Consider the following 13,938-nt stretch of genomic DNA (forward strand, 5'->3'; position numbering starts at 1 on the left):
CAACTCTGCTGCAAATCCTTTAACCTTAACCCACATAGATTGTCACACAAGCTGGTCAATCTACTGTGATATGTAATATGTACCCTAACAGTTAACTTAAGGTTGCAACAAAAGAACCTGGTTTTGCCTCAGCTAGCTATCAAGGGAAATTGGAGCCACTAGGTAAATTGCAGCCAATAAAACCAACACAGCATGTGAATTTATAGTTAGTTATTCAATAAATTCTGCCACTATGGAAAGGTACATGCCCATCTATGTTTCTGACATAGCATGCTCAGGATGGCTATTTTTCTAGTTTGTTTTGTATTTGCATAGGGATTGTAAAGTCTGTTTGTCCATCTCTATAAACACACCAAAAACAAAACAAAACAAAACAAAAAAACAAAAAAAAAAACCTGTTTGAGGTTTTGATCCAGATAACTTTGCACACATAGTTCAATTTGGTGAGAACCAGCATTTTAACCATACTGAATTTCCATTTTAGGCCATGTCCCAATGTGAGCTGGCCTTGCACCTCTCCATCATCATACTCAGAAGTGCATCTTTGGAAGAATGCTCTTCTTGTGGCATCTTCTCATCCTGCTAGCAATGATTTTTACTTTGATCATTTGAGTAAGGTGGTTGTCTGGGGTTATCTACCATAAGAGAAAGAGAGCACACGCTTCATCTTTATAATTAACAATCACTTTTAGAAAAGTAGTTTGAAAGTATGTAGCTATCCTAGCCCTCGATACAAACTCAGTTCTTTAGTTCTGTCTGAATACATTCATGGTTTCTTGTTTTATTCAAAACACAACAATGTACCACTGTTAGTTTCCAGGTTCTAGATTCAGAAGCCTGTTGTGAAATATTTGTTTACACTGCATGAAGATGTGTCTATGTTTTGCCTCACTGGCCTAAGGTACCTGATTGGTTTAATAAAGAGCTGAAATGCCAATAGCTAGGCAGGAGAGAATAGGCAGGGCTCTAGGCAGAGGGAGCAACTCAGGATTAGAATCTGTTGTGGCAGGAGACACCAAGACATGGAGGGACATACAGAATGGAAGGAGAGGTTAAAAAAAAAAGCCACATGGCAAAATGTAGATTAATAGTAAAAGGTTAATTTAAGTTATAAGAACTAGTTGGGGATAAGCCTAAGCTAAAGGCCAAGATTTCATAATTAATAATAAGTCTCTGTGTTGTTATTTGGGAATTGGCAGCTGAAAAGAAATACAGAAACTATAGGACAAGGCTAGACCCAGAGGAATATAGGAGAAGGCTTTATAGGAACATCAGCTTGAGCGTGATGGGAAATATAGCACTAACCAAGAGCAAGTCAGGCCAGTGGCTCCCCGAACAAAGAAAAAGGGTGGTTAATATAGGACAAGTTCTTGGCAAAGTCCCCAGGTGCTTCATGCAAAATCCAGGTACTTCATGCAAACTGGAACTGTCCAGTCCTGTATGGTTAATGTCTAAGCTTAGTTGTATATCATTTATTAGTTACCTTTAACATGGAAGGCCAGTTTTTAGGATGCTGGCCCTTGTTTGTAGCTGTTTAGTGGGGTAAGTCTGTAACTATTCTATTTTTAATTCTAGGGATATTATTAAGTCCTGGTTTTCATATACTATAACTGTTTTGCTTTGCTGTGAAAACACAAAATAAGTCTGAGAATTATGAGGACCTTTCTCAACATCTAATCATTTTGCCCTTTTTTGGGTGGCCCTTGAAATCCTCATTGCCATCATTAATTCTGATTTTTTTTTTTTTTTTTAGACAGGGGTCTCACTATGTAGCCATAGCTGGCCTGGAACACACTATGTAGATAAGGCTAGCTTTTAAGTCATAGAGATCTGCCTATCTCTGCATCCTGAGTGCTGGGATAAAAAGCATGAGACACAATGCCTGACTTATGGTTATACTCTCAATCTCCCCCCCCCCCACACCTTGTCTGTGTGTCTGTGTGTATACACATGAGTGCAAGTACCTACAGATGCCAGAAGCTCCTCTGGAACTGAGTTACAGGAGTTATGAGGTACTCAACATAGGTTCTGGAATAGGATTCAGGTTCTCTGCAAGAGTAGTACATGCCCTTAACTGCTGAGCAATCTCTCCAGCCCTGGATGTGATCAGTACTGCTAAAGCATGCTCCTTCTAGAATTGTGACTAAAATTTTGTTGGTTTACCAAGTGCATGAATCATTTGTCCCCTGAGTCAAGGAGCTACTGAAATCTCCATTCATTGTCTTATACTTCTAGGTATTGCTTAAGTAGCTGGGCAACTTACAACTCTCTTCTATACACTCATTTATTCCTTTGTTTGAAGGAATCTCCTCTTCCATAATCATCAGCCACTCTATTGGCCTCAAATCCCCATTTCAAACCTAACCCTAACACCTCTCAACTACACTTTGACCTCTTGGATTGTCTTTTGTGGGAAACACTTTATTTTTAGAAAGAAAGGATGAATACAGAAGTGAAAATACATACTTCTTTGATAGTATATAATAAAAATGTTAGCTGCAACTTTTATCAATTGTAATCCAAATCCATTTTTAAAACTTTATTATTATTGAGTATGTGTCCAGTGTGTACATGCCACATCATACATGTGAAGGTCAGAGGACAACTTCTAGGCCCAGATGCCATATTGGCTCTAACACTCACACAAGACCACATTTCCTTGAGCATTTGGTCACCCTAACTTCACCAAGTTTATTCCACAGTTTAGCTGTAATTACAATTGGGCTGGTGGGTTTCAGAACAGTAATAGGGAACATGGTGTTTTTTAATTCAGTGAGCTGACTACCAAGGATATACCAAAACTGAGGCTCTGGGGTCATTACACCTCTTTGTTCATCAGATCAAATGACTCCAAGTAAAACTGGAACAAGCCCACCAGGCAGCAAAACAACAAACCAGATAGAAAAGGGCATTTGTGATACTGCTGTATCAAACTGAATTGTGAAGTTTTAATTCTCTCAAGGGAGGGCATTAAGCCAAGTATAACAGTAAATACCTGTACTTCAGCACTCAGTAGGCGGAGGCAAAAGCATCTTGAGTTCAAGAACAGCCTATATAACCTACTCAAGGAGAGTTTGAGGAATAAAGGTATAAAGTCTCATCTCAAAACAACAAACAGAAAGAGCATCAGAACTAGGCATTGCAAGCAAATTTTGAGCCAGCGCCATCCTCCTGGCTTCAAAATGGTCAGTGATATCATGAGTAGTCAATTCCTCACTGATATCAGAGGCTGAGGGTTTTCAGCCCTCTAGCTCAAGAAAACCTACCTCGACACTGGTTAGATCCCTGGACTTGCTAAGCTGGGCATGAATGACATTTCCCATTGAAGAGGCCATAACAAACCTGAACTGAGTAAGTGCATCTGGGTGAAACTGCTGCTAGAATTACACGTCCATCTGCCTGGTGGACTCTTACCAAAGCCAGCTCATCTGCCCTGAGTAACTTTCCCAATAAAATTATGGATCCACCTGATTTTTAGAAATTTCTTCCTAAGTCTCTACTAGTTTCTGGCACAAACTGCAAGCCTGAGTTGTTTCTTTTTTTGTTTTGTTTTGTCTGTTTTGTTTAAGTCAATGCTGGTTTTAGTTTCTTTATTATATTAACACTGTCAGGAATCGCATGTGATTTCTTAGTTTTTATTCTTTAGTTTTTATTTCTTAGTTTCACAATTCTTCAGCTTCTGTCTCCATGATTATTATTATTTATACTATAATCAACAACAAAATAAACTCACTACATAGAGTGAGTAATATTGTCAGTACACACTCTTGGCTACTAATATTTGAACAGAACTAGCGCCTTAATTCCCTAGAATCAGAAACAGTACTCCTGAAAGGAACTCAGTCTAGTATCTGAGGTAAGCCTAAACACACAACTCACTGCTTCTGAGGCTAGCCTAAAAACAGCAGCTATAGACACTGGGCACTTATTCTGTACTACTTCTATTTAGGAAGGAAAAACCTGATCCACATAACACTATAAAGTAGGTACCATTAAAATAATAATATAGTATTAGAGGAAATACAGTGATTGTTAGAGATAAGTGAAACTTGAAGGTTAAATAAACTGATTAGGTGGAGGATAAGGATGATGAAGCTGAGAAGTAGGACTCCAGACACACTGTTTTATATGATCCCAGGGAGAATTTCCTTTCCCTCTTCTCTGCTCTGCTATTTCTTCCCTTCTCAAGATGTTGGCCTTGCTAATTACTGTCAGAAAAACGGCCTGAAGACCAACTATTCTACCTTGCAATATTTAAATAATGTAGGGTCATGTACTCTACATATCTTGGCCATATAACTTCACTATCTTATATGCTTGTCCCAGTTAAATTTTTGAAGGCTTATCTGAAGTCAAAGAACCCTAGAGTAGACATTCTATGAGGATTATATGCAGGATTTAAAAAAAAATAGCTATTGTAAATACTGTGTTTAAATCTTTTTTTTTTTTTTTTTTTTTTTTTTTTAAATGGAGTCTTAGCTGGCCTGGTACTTGCTATCAGGGCACCGTGGAATTCCTAAGAGTCACCCTAACTCAACTTCCCAAGTGCTAAGATTCAGGTGTGCGGGCTACCATTCTCAGCTTAAATACTCTTGTATTTTCTCTTCCTAATGCTGTCTTACATTACAATAATCATTGGCAGATTTTTAGGATACAGAGTCCAAGGACAGCAATTTATGTCTTACAATAGTAAAAAAAAGAGCTGTGTGTTCTTGGAAAAAGAAAGAAATAGGACTTGGCTTTGCCTGCAAGAATATTTGCAGCCTTGCAAACCTCTTTAACTTTTTCTGAAACATTATCATTTTACTTTACCTACCTGTTCAAACAGATAGGTATGAAATGGGTAACAGAGAAGTGCTACATTCATAGCTCTTACCAGGGACATTGTTTAAATCAAGTATCATCAAATGTTCAGTTGTGAGAAATATTGTATAATCCATTATAATAATATAATAGATATTATAATATATACATATTTCTTATTATGCTATTTTAACAAGAAAATATGCTATTATTAACAATAAAATATTATTATGGCTTTGGACAAAGTCTAAACAGCAGGAAGCTATAAATGCAGAAAACATGGTTTTAGAAAATTTGTACCTTGTTTATATACTTACAGTATGAAGCCTGAGGGTGCTCTCAAACTGTCCCTGTCTTTGGTCTAGGAAGTTCAGAAAACAATTCTTACTCCATATTGTGCTCCTAAATAAGGAACTATTGAAGTTTCTCCTAGGATACAATGCCTCAACTATGGCCTTATAAAAACAAAATAAAGCAAGGAAACAAAAACAAAAGTTCAGCTTGCTACAACTTCAAACATCAAAACCATGTAACAGTACAAAGAATCCCCATGAACCCACTATGAAAACCCAACACACTCACATTTTGCTCATTCGTTGTGGAATTCTCTTCTCTGCTCTTACATATGTGTGCACCTTTCCTGAACCAGCTGAAAACACTGTTCTCTACTGCAACTTTCCAGAGGCACTCTCTCACATAACCACATGACACAAATATAATTATCATATCTAGACTTCCTGATCAAATTGTCATGTGCCCACTGTTCTTTGTAGTGAATTATTCCACCCTAACATCCAGCTCAAGTTCACACACAATGCATTAGAACTCATGGAACATATATGTGGAAGCTTCTGCCTTTCTTTTCTTGTTCCTGACGTGTCTGAAGAGGATACATCCTCCCATGTGGGCTAATCCTCAATGTGGAATGTTCTGTCATGATCAGATGAAAGTAGTGAACTAGAACAAATACCAGAAGATGAAGCTATCTTTTTATACCACATGGAAAGTATGGATTAGTTAGTTCTCCCAACACTAGAGTTAATTTTGATCATGTCATTAAAGTCTTGATTGCCAAGTTTCTCCACTATAAAGTTACTATGTTTCCCCTTGTAATCAACTGGCAAACTATAAAGAAATGAACTGAGATTATGCAAAAATATCCTGCTTCTCACTAAACTATCACCCACTCACTTTCGTGTGGAGTGATGATTTGGTAACTCCCTCTCTCCTTCTCTGTGTCAGTATTATTCCACAAGGGAGAGCTTTGCTTCTGCCCCCGTCACACTTTCTTCTTTATACCACAACAAGATGTTCTAGTTCCATCTTGTACTTTTCTCGACTTTATTTCAATACAGTTACACTGACGATCACTATCTGTCAGGGATGGCACTAAGAATTTTACAGACATCACTTCATTTAAGCCAAATAACTCCAGGAAAAGTGGGACAGCAGAGGGCTGGGGAGATCAAGTACTGTGTCTGGTACTCTCAGCTAGGAAATGCTGAAACAGTTTTCAAACAGAAAAATTTTAAACAGGAAATGCATGTTTACAGAGGAATGAGCAAATAATTTAGCTCAGTTACAGCACAGGTAGCAGAGCAGAACAGTAGGAGACTGAGCGGGAGATAAGATAGGCTGGACAGATTAGCTGGGAAGCCTGACTATGGAGTTGAGTATGTCATAGTTAATCCTGATTGTCAATCTGATTGGATGGAGAGATGCCTAGATTACACTAAAGCACACCTCTAGGCATGTTTATGCAGGCACTTCCAACATTATTAATAGTTTAATAATCCACTGATGAATTCAAAATCTGAAACTATTGGAAGGTGGTGCAAGGTGGGGCCTGGTTAGAGGAAATGTAATGCTGTGGTCATGTCTTTGACAGGTGTATCTTGGCTGTGGTCCCTTTCTGTTACTGTTCTCTGCTTCCTGGATATTAGAGGTGAGGAGATTTTTCTAGCATGCCCTTCCATCATGACCTTAAGCCTCACTGAAGGTCTAGATGCAATGGAATTAGACACAACAGATGGGAACTAGAAGCCAGAACAAAACTGTCCTCCTTTTAAATCCAGTTGTCACAGACAAAACCCAAATCTAATATGTCCAACACATGTTTCCAGTAAATGAAAGGGGGGGGGGGCTACTTTAAGCAATGGAACGACCCAAACATGAGGATATGGCAAGAAGACTTACTAAGAAGTAAATAAGAAAGGTAAACTGGGAAAGATAAAAGAAAGTAACAAAATAGATAATAGGGTTTTTTTTCACAATCTGTTATTAAAATAAAGCTGCCTCTCCTGACACACCAATGTAACACAGGAGCTGGACACACAGACTCCACATTATTTCTTCAGATGCCAGCCATTTAGGAAGACACCTCATCTCTACCGCAACGATGACACATCAATCTTTGTATGGCTGCTTGCAATGACTTATGAGCTGATATATGAAAAATACCCAGTGTGGTGCCCAGCAGCAAGTTAATATTAAAATATCTAAAAGTGACTATAAAAGTATTTGTTGGCCTGGAGAGATGGCTCAGAGGTTAAGAGCACTGACTGCTCTTCCAGAGGTCCTGAGTTCAACTCCCAGCACCCACAACCATCTGTAATGAGATCTGGTGCCCTCTTCTGTGTACATAATAAATAAATAAATCTTTTTTTTTTTAAGTATTTGTCACATTTCTATCAAACCCCTCTCCTTTGTGATTCTTAGAAAAGAAATCTAAGATGTTCTGGAGTACAGACAACCTACATTTGTACTGACATTCTCATTCTTAGAGTAAGAAAATATTGACATAAATGTCTTCAAGATCTATTGTGCACCCCAACAAACTTATCTGGGGGTCAGAGAACAGAACAGCCACTAGATTAAACATAGAGGTTAGGCAGTGGTAGCACACGCCTTTAATCCTAGTATTCTGGAGGCAGAGATCCATTTGGATCTCTGTTAGTTCAAGGCCACACTGGAAACAGCCAGGCATGGTGATACACACCTTTACTCCAGGAAGTGATGGCAGGAAGCAGAAAGGTATATAAGGCTTGAGGTCCAGGAACTAGAGACTTTTTAAGCTTTTGGGCTTTTAGCAGCAGTTCAGCTGAGATCCATTCAGATGAGGACTCAGAGTCTTCCAATTTGAGGAAACAAGGTGTGCTGAGAAGTTGGCAAGATGAGGTTAGCTATGGCTTGCTCTGCTTCTCTGATCTTTCAGAATTCACTTCAATACCTGGCTCCAGAGTTTCTTTTATTAATAAGACCTTTTAAGATTCGTGTTATAATATATTTCATCCAACTGGGCAGGTATTATTGGTAGGTCAGAGTCCCAAAATTGGATTGCTGCATCACAACGTATTTACATATTGAATTTGGTAAATACTGCCAGGTTTTATTAAGTTCTTTCTCAAAAAAAAAAAAAAAAAAAAAAAAAAGCAGAAGCTGGAGTTGGTAAGATGGCTCAGCGGCTAAGAGCACACACATACTGTTCTTGCAGAGGAGCCAAGTTCAGTTTCCAGCTCCCCCATCAGGCATCAGGGGATTATCAACCACCTGAAACTCCAGCTCCAGAGGGTCCGAATCTCTCATCTCTACTTTTTGTGCACTGCACCCACATGCACAAATCCGGATATATATTCACATAATTAAAATCACTTTTTAAACATCAACAGTGTGTTCTAAAAAAGTTGTAACTCTTGTTATTATCAATGTCTTAATTTCTTTTCCTATTGCTTTGATAAAATATTTTGACAAAAAACAATTTTAGGAGGAAAGCGATTATCTGGTTCAAGTTCAAAGATACAATCCATAGTAGGAAAGCCAAAGTGTGGGGACTTGAAGTACCTGGCTACAACACATCCAATCAGGAAGCAGAGAAGGAAAAATACATGCTGCTGCTCAGCTTTCTACATTTATATAGTTTAGGATTCCATTCATGGAATGGTGTTACCCAGTGGGTATGTCTTCCCATATCAACATAATAAATATAATTCCCATAAGTATGTCTGAAGGCCCGTCTTCCAAGGAGAGTCTGTCAAGTAGACAATCAACACTAACCATCACAATCAACATCCTTACTCACTGCCAATCTATGCGGCAGTCCCAAGATATGAATAAATTTTTTTTTTTTTTTTGGGTTTTTCGAGACAGGGTTTCTCTGTGTAGCTTTGGAGCCTATCCTGGAACTCACTCTGTAGACCAGGCTGGCCTCCGAACTCGCCGCTGCCACCACCACCACCACCACCACCACCACCACCACGAAGCCTGAGATATATATAATTTTAAAGTAAGGAGAGTGGAAGAAAATTTGAGTTTGTAGCAACTAGAGCTGATTTATTTTCAGTGAAGTCAGATAAGCCATTGCAGACAGAGAGAAGACAGGGATGAAACTTTAGGTATAAGAAATTCTATGAAGGTTCCTAGAGGAGAAGTCCTCTAGAGTCTTATCCAAAGATAAACTCTATGAGCTACAATAACAATCAATCTGGTATGACTGTTGCAACATTGGCATGAATGCTATATGGGGGCAACATAACTCCTTCCTGTTGGATTCCTGCTACCCAGGGTGGAACTCTTGTCTGGCACTGTCAACCCAGCCAGGAACCCATGGTGTGGATACCATAGTTCCAGGAGGAGAACCTACTATGATTATCATGCTAAACAGACATAGTACCAAACTGCCTTCTAAATACATAACTTTGTACTCAGAGATGACTACAGCCCTCAACAGTGGAGGCTCTTTTTGTAGGGGACACAGTTAAAATATTAAGACTCACAACTAATAAAAGTGTAGAGAAAGTGACTATGGAGTGCTCAGTGGTTAAAAGGACATGGATCTCTCTCTCTCTCTCTCTCTCTCTCTCTCTCTCTCTCTCTCTCTCTCTCTCTCTCTCTCTCTAACTCACTCCCAAGATTAAAGGAACATAATGGAAGAAAGGGCAAAAAGAATTTAAGAGCCATACTGGGGAAGCCTAATGCAAAACAATGTCTTCTGAACATGACATACCTTAGGTACTCATGAACTATGGTTACCTGTACAAGATTAGGATCATCAAAATTTCATCACAGAAGGGGTAAGAGCTTATGAGGCCACACCTCTCCCTGAGGGGTTAATAGTGGCTGGGGGAAAGGAGTGTCACTCTTTTTGGTGATATAAAGCTGCCTAGTAAATAACCTAACCAGGCTCATGCAGAAGCCCCATTTGAATTCGCTGGGTCACATACATTAAAAGACACGAAAGTAGGAAGGAGGCTTACTGGGAACAAGGAAGGTTTCAGTGGAAGAAGCTGGGAATAATAAGGAAGGTAATATGGGGAGGTGAGAATAACTAAAATTCATTATATACAAGTATGAAACAGTCAAATTAAAAAAAATTAAAAACAAGTAAGTAACCATAATCTACACAGTTATTCTGAAGAATAGATAACATAAATCAAAACTTTTCGAGTGTATATTAAACAGAGAACAGCAACTGCAAATAAAGTCACTTGCTATGAATTTAAAAGAACAGTATTTTCATTAAGTTAAAAATGATACTTGCTCTCAATCACAATTTTGTCTTTTTTTTTTTTTTTTTTTTTTTTTTTTTGGTTTTTCGAGATGGGGTTCTGTGTAGCTTTGCACCTTTTCCTGGAACTCACTTGGTAGCCCAGGCTGGCCTCAAACTCACAGAGATCCACCTACCTCTGCCTCCCAAGTGCTGGGATTACAGGTGTGTGCCACCACCACCAGTCGTCACAATATTGTCTTTTAAGCATAGACTAGTATTTATCCACTTGATACATTTCAAAACAAAAAGGTCAAATTCTGCTGTATTTGTAACAACTTTTTCTCAAGGCATTCTTTTTTAAAAACATGGGATGCTTTGTGGATTTTCCTATTATCCTTGTACAGGATACTAATCTTCTCTGTATTGTTCCAATTTTAGAGTATGTGCTGCTGAATCGAGCACTCTCTTGGCACCCTTAACATCTCTAGCAGGAAGTCCCTGTATTGGAGCAAAGTGGAGAACTCCCTCTGTTGCAAAGGAACACACTTACAGGTTTTCATGACCTCTGTACACAGCACTTAAAGCTGAATGCTACAGAAATCTCCCCACTACCTCAAGTTCATTTGCTTTGGTCAGCAGATGTGCCACAGGCTTAATGGACTGCTGAGAAGCTACCGCATCTCCTCACTGCAGCTTCCCACTAAGGATGCAGCAGCAGACCCACAGGTGGAGCCAGAGAGCTGCTTCAGTGGTGTCTACTTGTGGGCGGCAAGCAGCAGAGCTGACAGGCCAACTCCAACCTGCTGCTTTCAAGGAAAGCCTCTCTTCTGTTTCACTCTCCAGTCACACACACTACCCTTTCTGTTTCACGTTTCATGTGCAACCCCCCCCACCCCGACGCCCCATACTATGACACCTTACAGCTTATCACAGCCACCACAGAAAGCCTTCTCAGTCTTGAGAATTAGTTGTATCTTCTTAAAAGAAGGAACGTCTGGCAGCAGTTCCTGTCTGTTCTGTGACACTAGCGACTACAATGCCCAGTGACCCATTGTTACCATCTCATCAAGCATCAACACCTTTGCAATTTCTGAGATGAAACTAAAACTCAAAAGTGAACTCTAATGTCTTAAACATCCAATTCCCATTGAAATGATAACACACGAGGTCAGAACTGTCTACAAGACTGATGTAGCATTCATTAAGAATATTCCTTGGCATCACCCTTATAAATACACTTGTAATTTGCTTCTTTGATGTCTGATGAATCCCGCTGATTAACTTGATTATTAAAGTCAAAGATCAGCTGTTGTTTTGGAAAAAAAAAAATCACCATTTTCAGAGACAACTAAAAGAGAAACTGTTTTGTTCAGATTATTTCCCACACAGAATTCCAATTTCTGTTGAAATAATATAAGCTCCAAAAAAAGAGAAAATAGATGAAAATGTTTTTATAATTTTTATATCAACACAGGTAGAGAGAAAGTTATAAAGGAGTAAGCTGCCCATGTTGTAAGATTTGGAAAAGATACAAGAAATATACAGCTGAAAACTCCATATAGTTAAGATAGAGCCTAAAGAGCTATTAATGCTAAAAAGCAACATTTTAAACATTTAAACACAAATGTAACTTAAGTGGGCTGGAGAGATGACCCAGTGAGTAAATGCCTTGCTAGTAGGGAAGACTTGAACTTAATCCCCCAGAACCCACATGAAAAGCCAGATATGGAGGCACACACCTATAATCCTAGAGCTGGGGAGGCCAAGACTAAAGAATCCCTATGGGCCCTTTTGAGTCTCTAGTCTAGCCTAACTGATGAGATCCAGGTTCAGTGAAAGATCCTGTCTCAAAAGATAAGGTGGAGATAGACTGTGCACAATACCTAAAGTCAACAACCTCTGGATTCCACAGGTGTGCACTCAGGTGTGTGTGTGTGTGTGTGTGTGTGTGTGTGTGTGTGTGTGTGTATACATCAAGAGATGGGTTTAGAACAAGGGTTGTCAAATAAGAACTCAGAAGGAAAAGCTAGTCCACTATGAATTCTATAAGTGAAATTTTTTTTGGAACTGTACTCTGCCTATTTGTTTACTACAATCTATGGTCAAAGAGACTGAAAAGCCTGCAAGGCTTAAAATAGTTACCATCTGGCCCTTTACTGGTCAGAAAAAGTACTGCCTACTGATTTAGAGAATGGCAGATAGAATATAAACAAATGAGAGATAATTATAATTAAAGCTTATTGTGGGAAGCAATCATACATGCTCGGTTCTGTTAGAAACGCTAGTCTATTCCATAACTGGCTACTAAAAACAAATGTCACACATAGCATCTGGTAAGATACTACTATCATTATAATTATCTTATTTGGAGAAGCCTGTGCCAACCAAGCAAATTTTATCCCCTTGGAGTAAGCCCTATCAAGCATTCTGCAGTGAGCCATGATTTGATGATAGCCTAGATTTGAATCTCTAAACCATCCTTAAAAACAGCAAGGATGGCTATAAATCTCCTTGAGTTAAATGTTCAGGAAAATAAGAGATACAGAAATGTCACAGAAACCAACAACATGTCCTAGGGCAGGCTGAGAAGGAACAAGGCAGTAAGATCTCAAGGTATAAAATTACTGTAAAAAAGTGAAGCCTTCAGCTTTAAGATACAATAGGTAGTGTTTACAATAGCAATGACAGGAAGTTCAATATTAATCCAAGACACACAGGCAGAAAGAAAATTATAGTGATATTTTATTTGTATTGAAATGTGATTTTATTTGTATGTTAATAAAGTTGCCTTGAGGTCAGAGCAAGCCAGAGCAGAAGCTGGGCGGTAGTGGTGCATGCCTTTAATCCCAGCACTTGGGAAGCAGAGCTAGGTAGATCACTGTGTGTTCAAGGACACAGCCAGCATGGCAGACACACACCTTTAATCTCGATACTAACCATAGAAGACCTGGGGTCTGTACAAACAGGCAGTGACGAGGGGTCATGTGGCTGGGTTTACAACCAATGAGAAGACAGGACAGAAAATCTATAAAAAAGATAGGACACCCAGAGGTAGCTCTCTTGCAGAGAGGAAGAACAGCAGAAGCAGTGAAGGGTAAGGTTTTCCGCTCTTGCTCTGACCTTGTGGTTTTTAACTCTGCAATTGGTTCTGTGTTTCTTATTTAACAAGCCTGTTACATCTACAGAAAATGTTCAAATGCTCTTGAAAATCTCAGATGCAGATTCCTTCAGGCAAGGACCGACCATCTTCTTGAACAGGACTAGCCAGTGTCATCAGAATGTCAGTTCGCTCAAAGTTCATTTTTTAATTTAAAGAAATACCAGTAAAACCCACTATCAAGTTTTTTTCTCCCCTTAGAACAAGACAATTTTACTATAAATCTCATGTGGAAAAATAACAGGAAATAGCCCTCCATAAAGTTCTGACCATCAGCAATAAAAAGCAAGGGTTGTTGGCGAACTGGTATTACGGAATACTAGAATATGCTGTAATGCCCACATAAAGGTATTCCAGTATGGTGCTCGGCATTATTGAATAAGCCAAACTGAAGAGAAGGTCAAGAAATATATCCAAACACACATGAAATGATCATGGATGAAAAAGGCTCAAGTCAGGGTAAAGAATGAGCTTTTCTCTCAATAATGCAGGA

The 13,938-nt window shown here is 38.9% G+C and overlaps 1 protein-coding gene and 1 non-coding gene across 3 annotated transcripts in view; both read right to left on the reverse strand.

Moving 5' to 3' along the window:
- The window catches only part of Rps6ka5 (ribosomal protein S6 kinase A5), a 157,124-nt gene that overhangs the window by 65,918 nt on the left and 77,268 nt on the right, over positions 1 to 13,938 (reverse strand). The window lies entirely within an intron of this gene.
- Positions 10,648 to 10,750, reverse strand: LOC118595873. The gene has a single exon (XR_004946573.1). It is a non-coding gene; the product is annotated as a U6 spliceosomal RNA (small nuclear RNA).

This window comes from Onychomys torridus, chromosome 14, assembly GCF_903995425.1.
Source record: "Onychomys torridus chromosome 14, mOncTor1.1, whole genome shotgun sequence".
Lineage (NCBI taxonomy): Eukaryota > Metazoa > Chordata > Mammalia > Rodentia > Cricetidae > Onychomys > Onychomys torridus.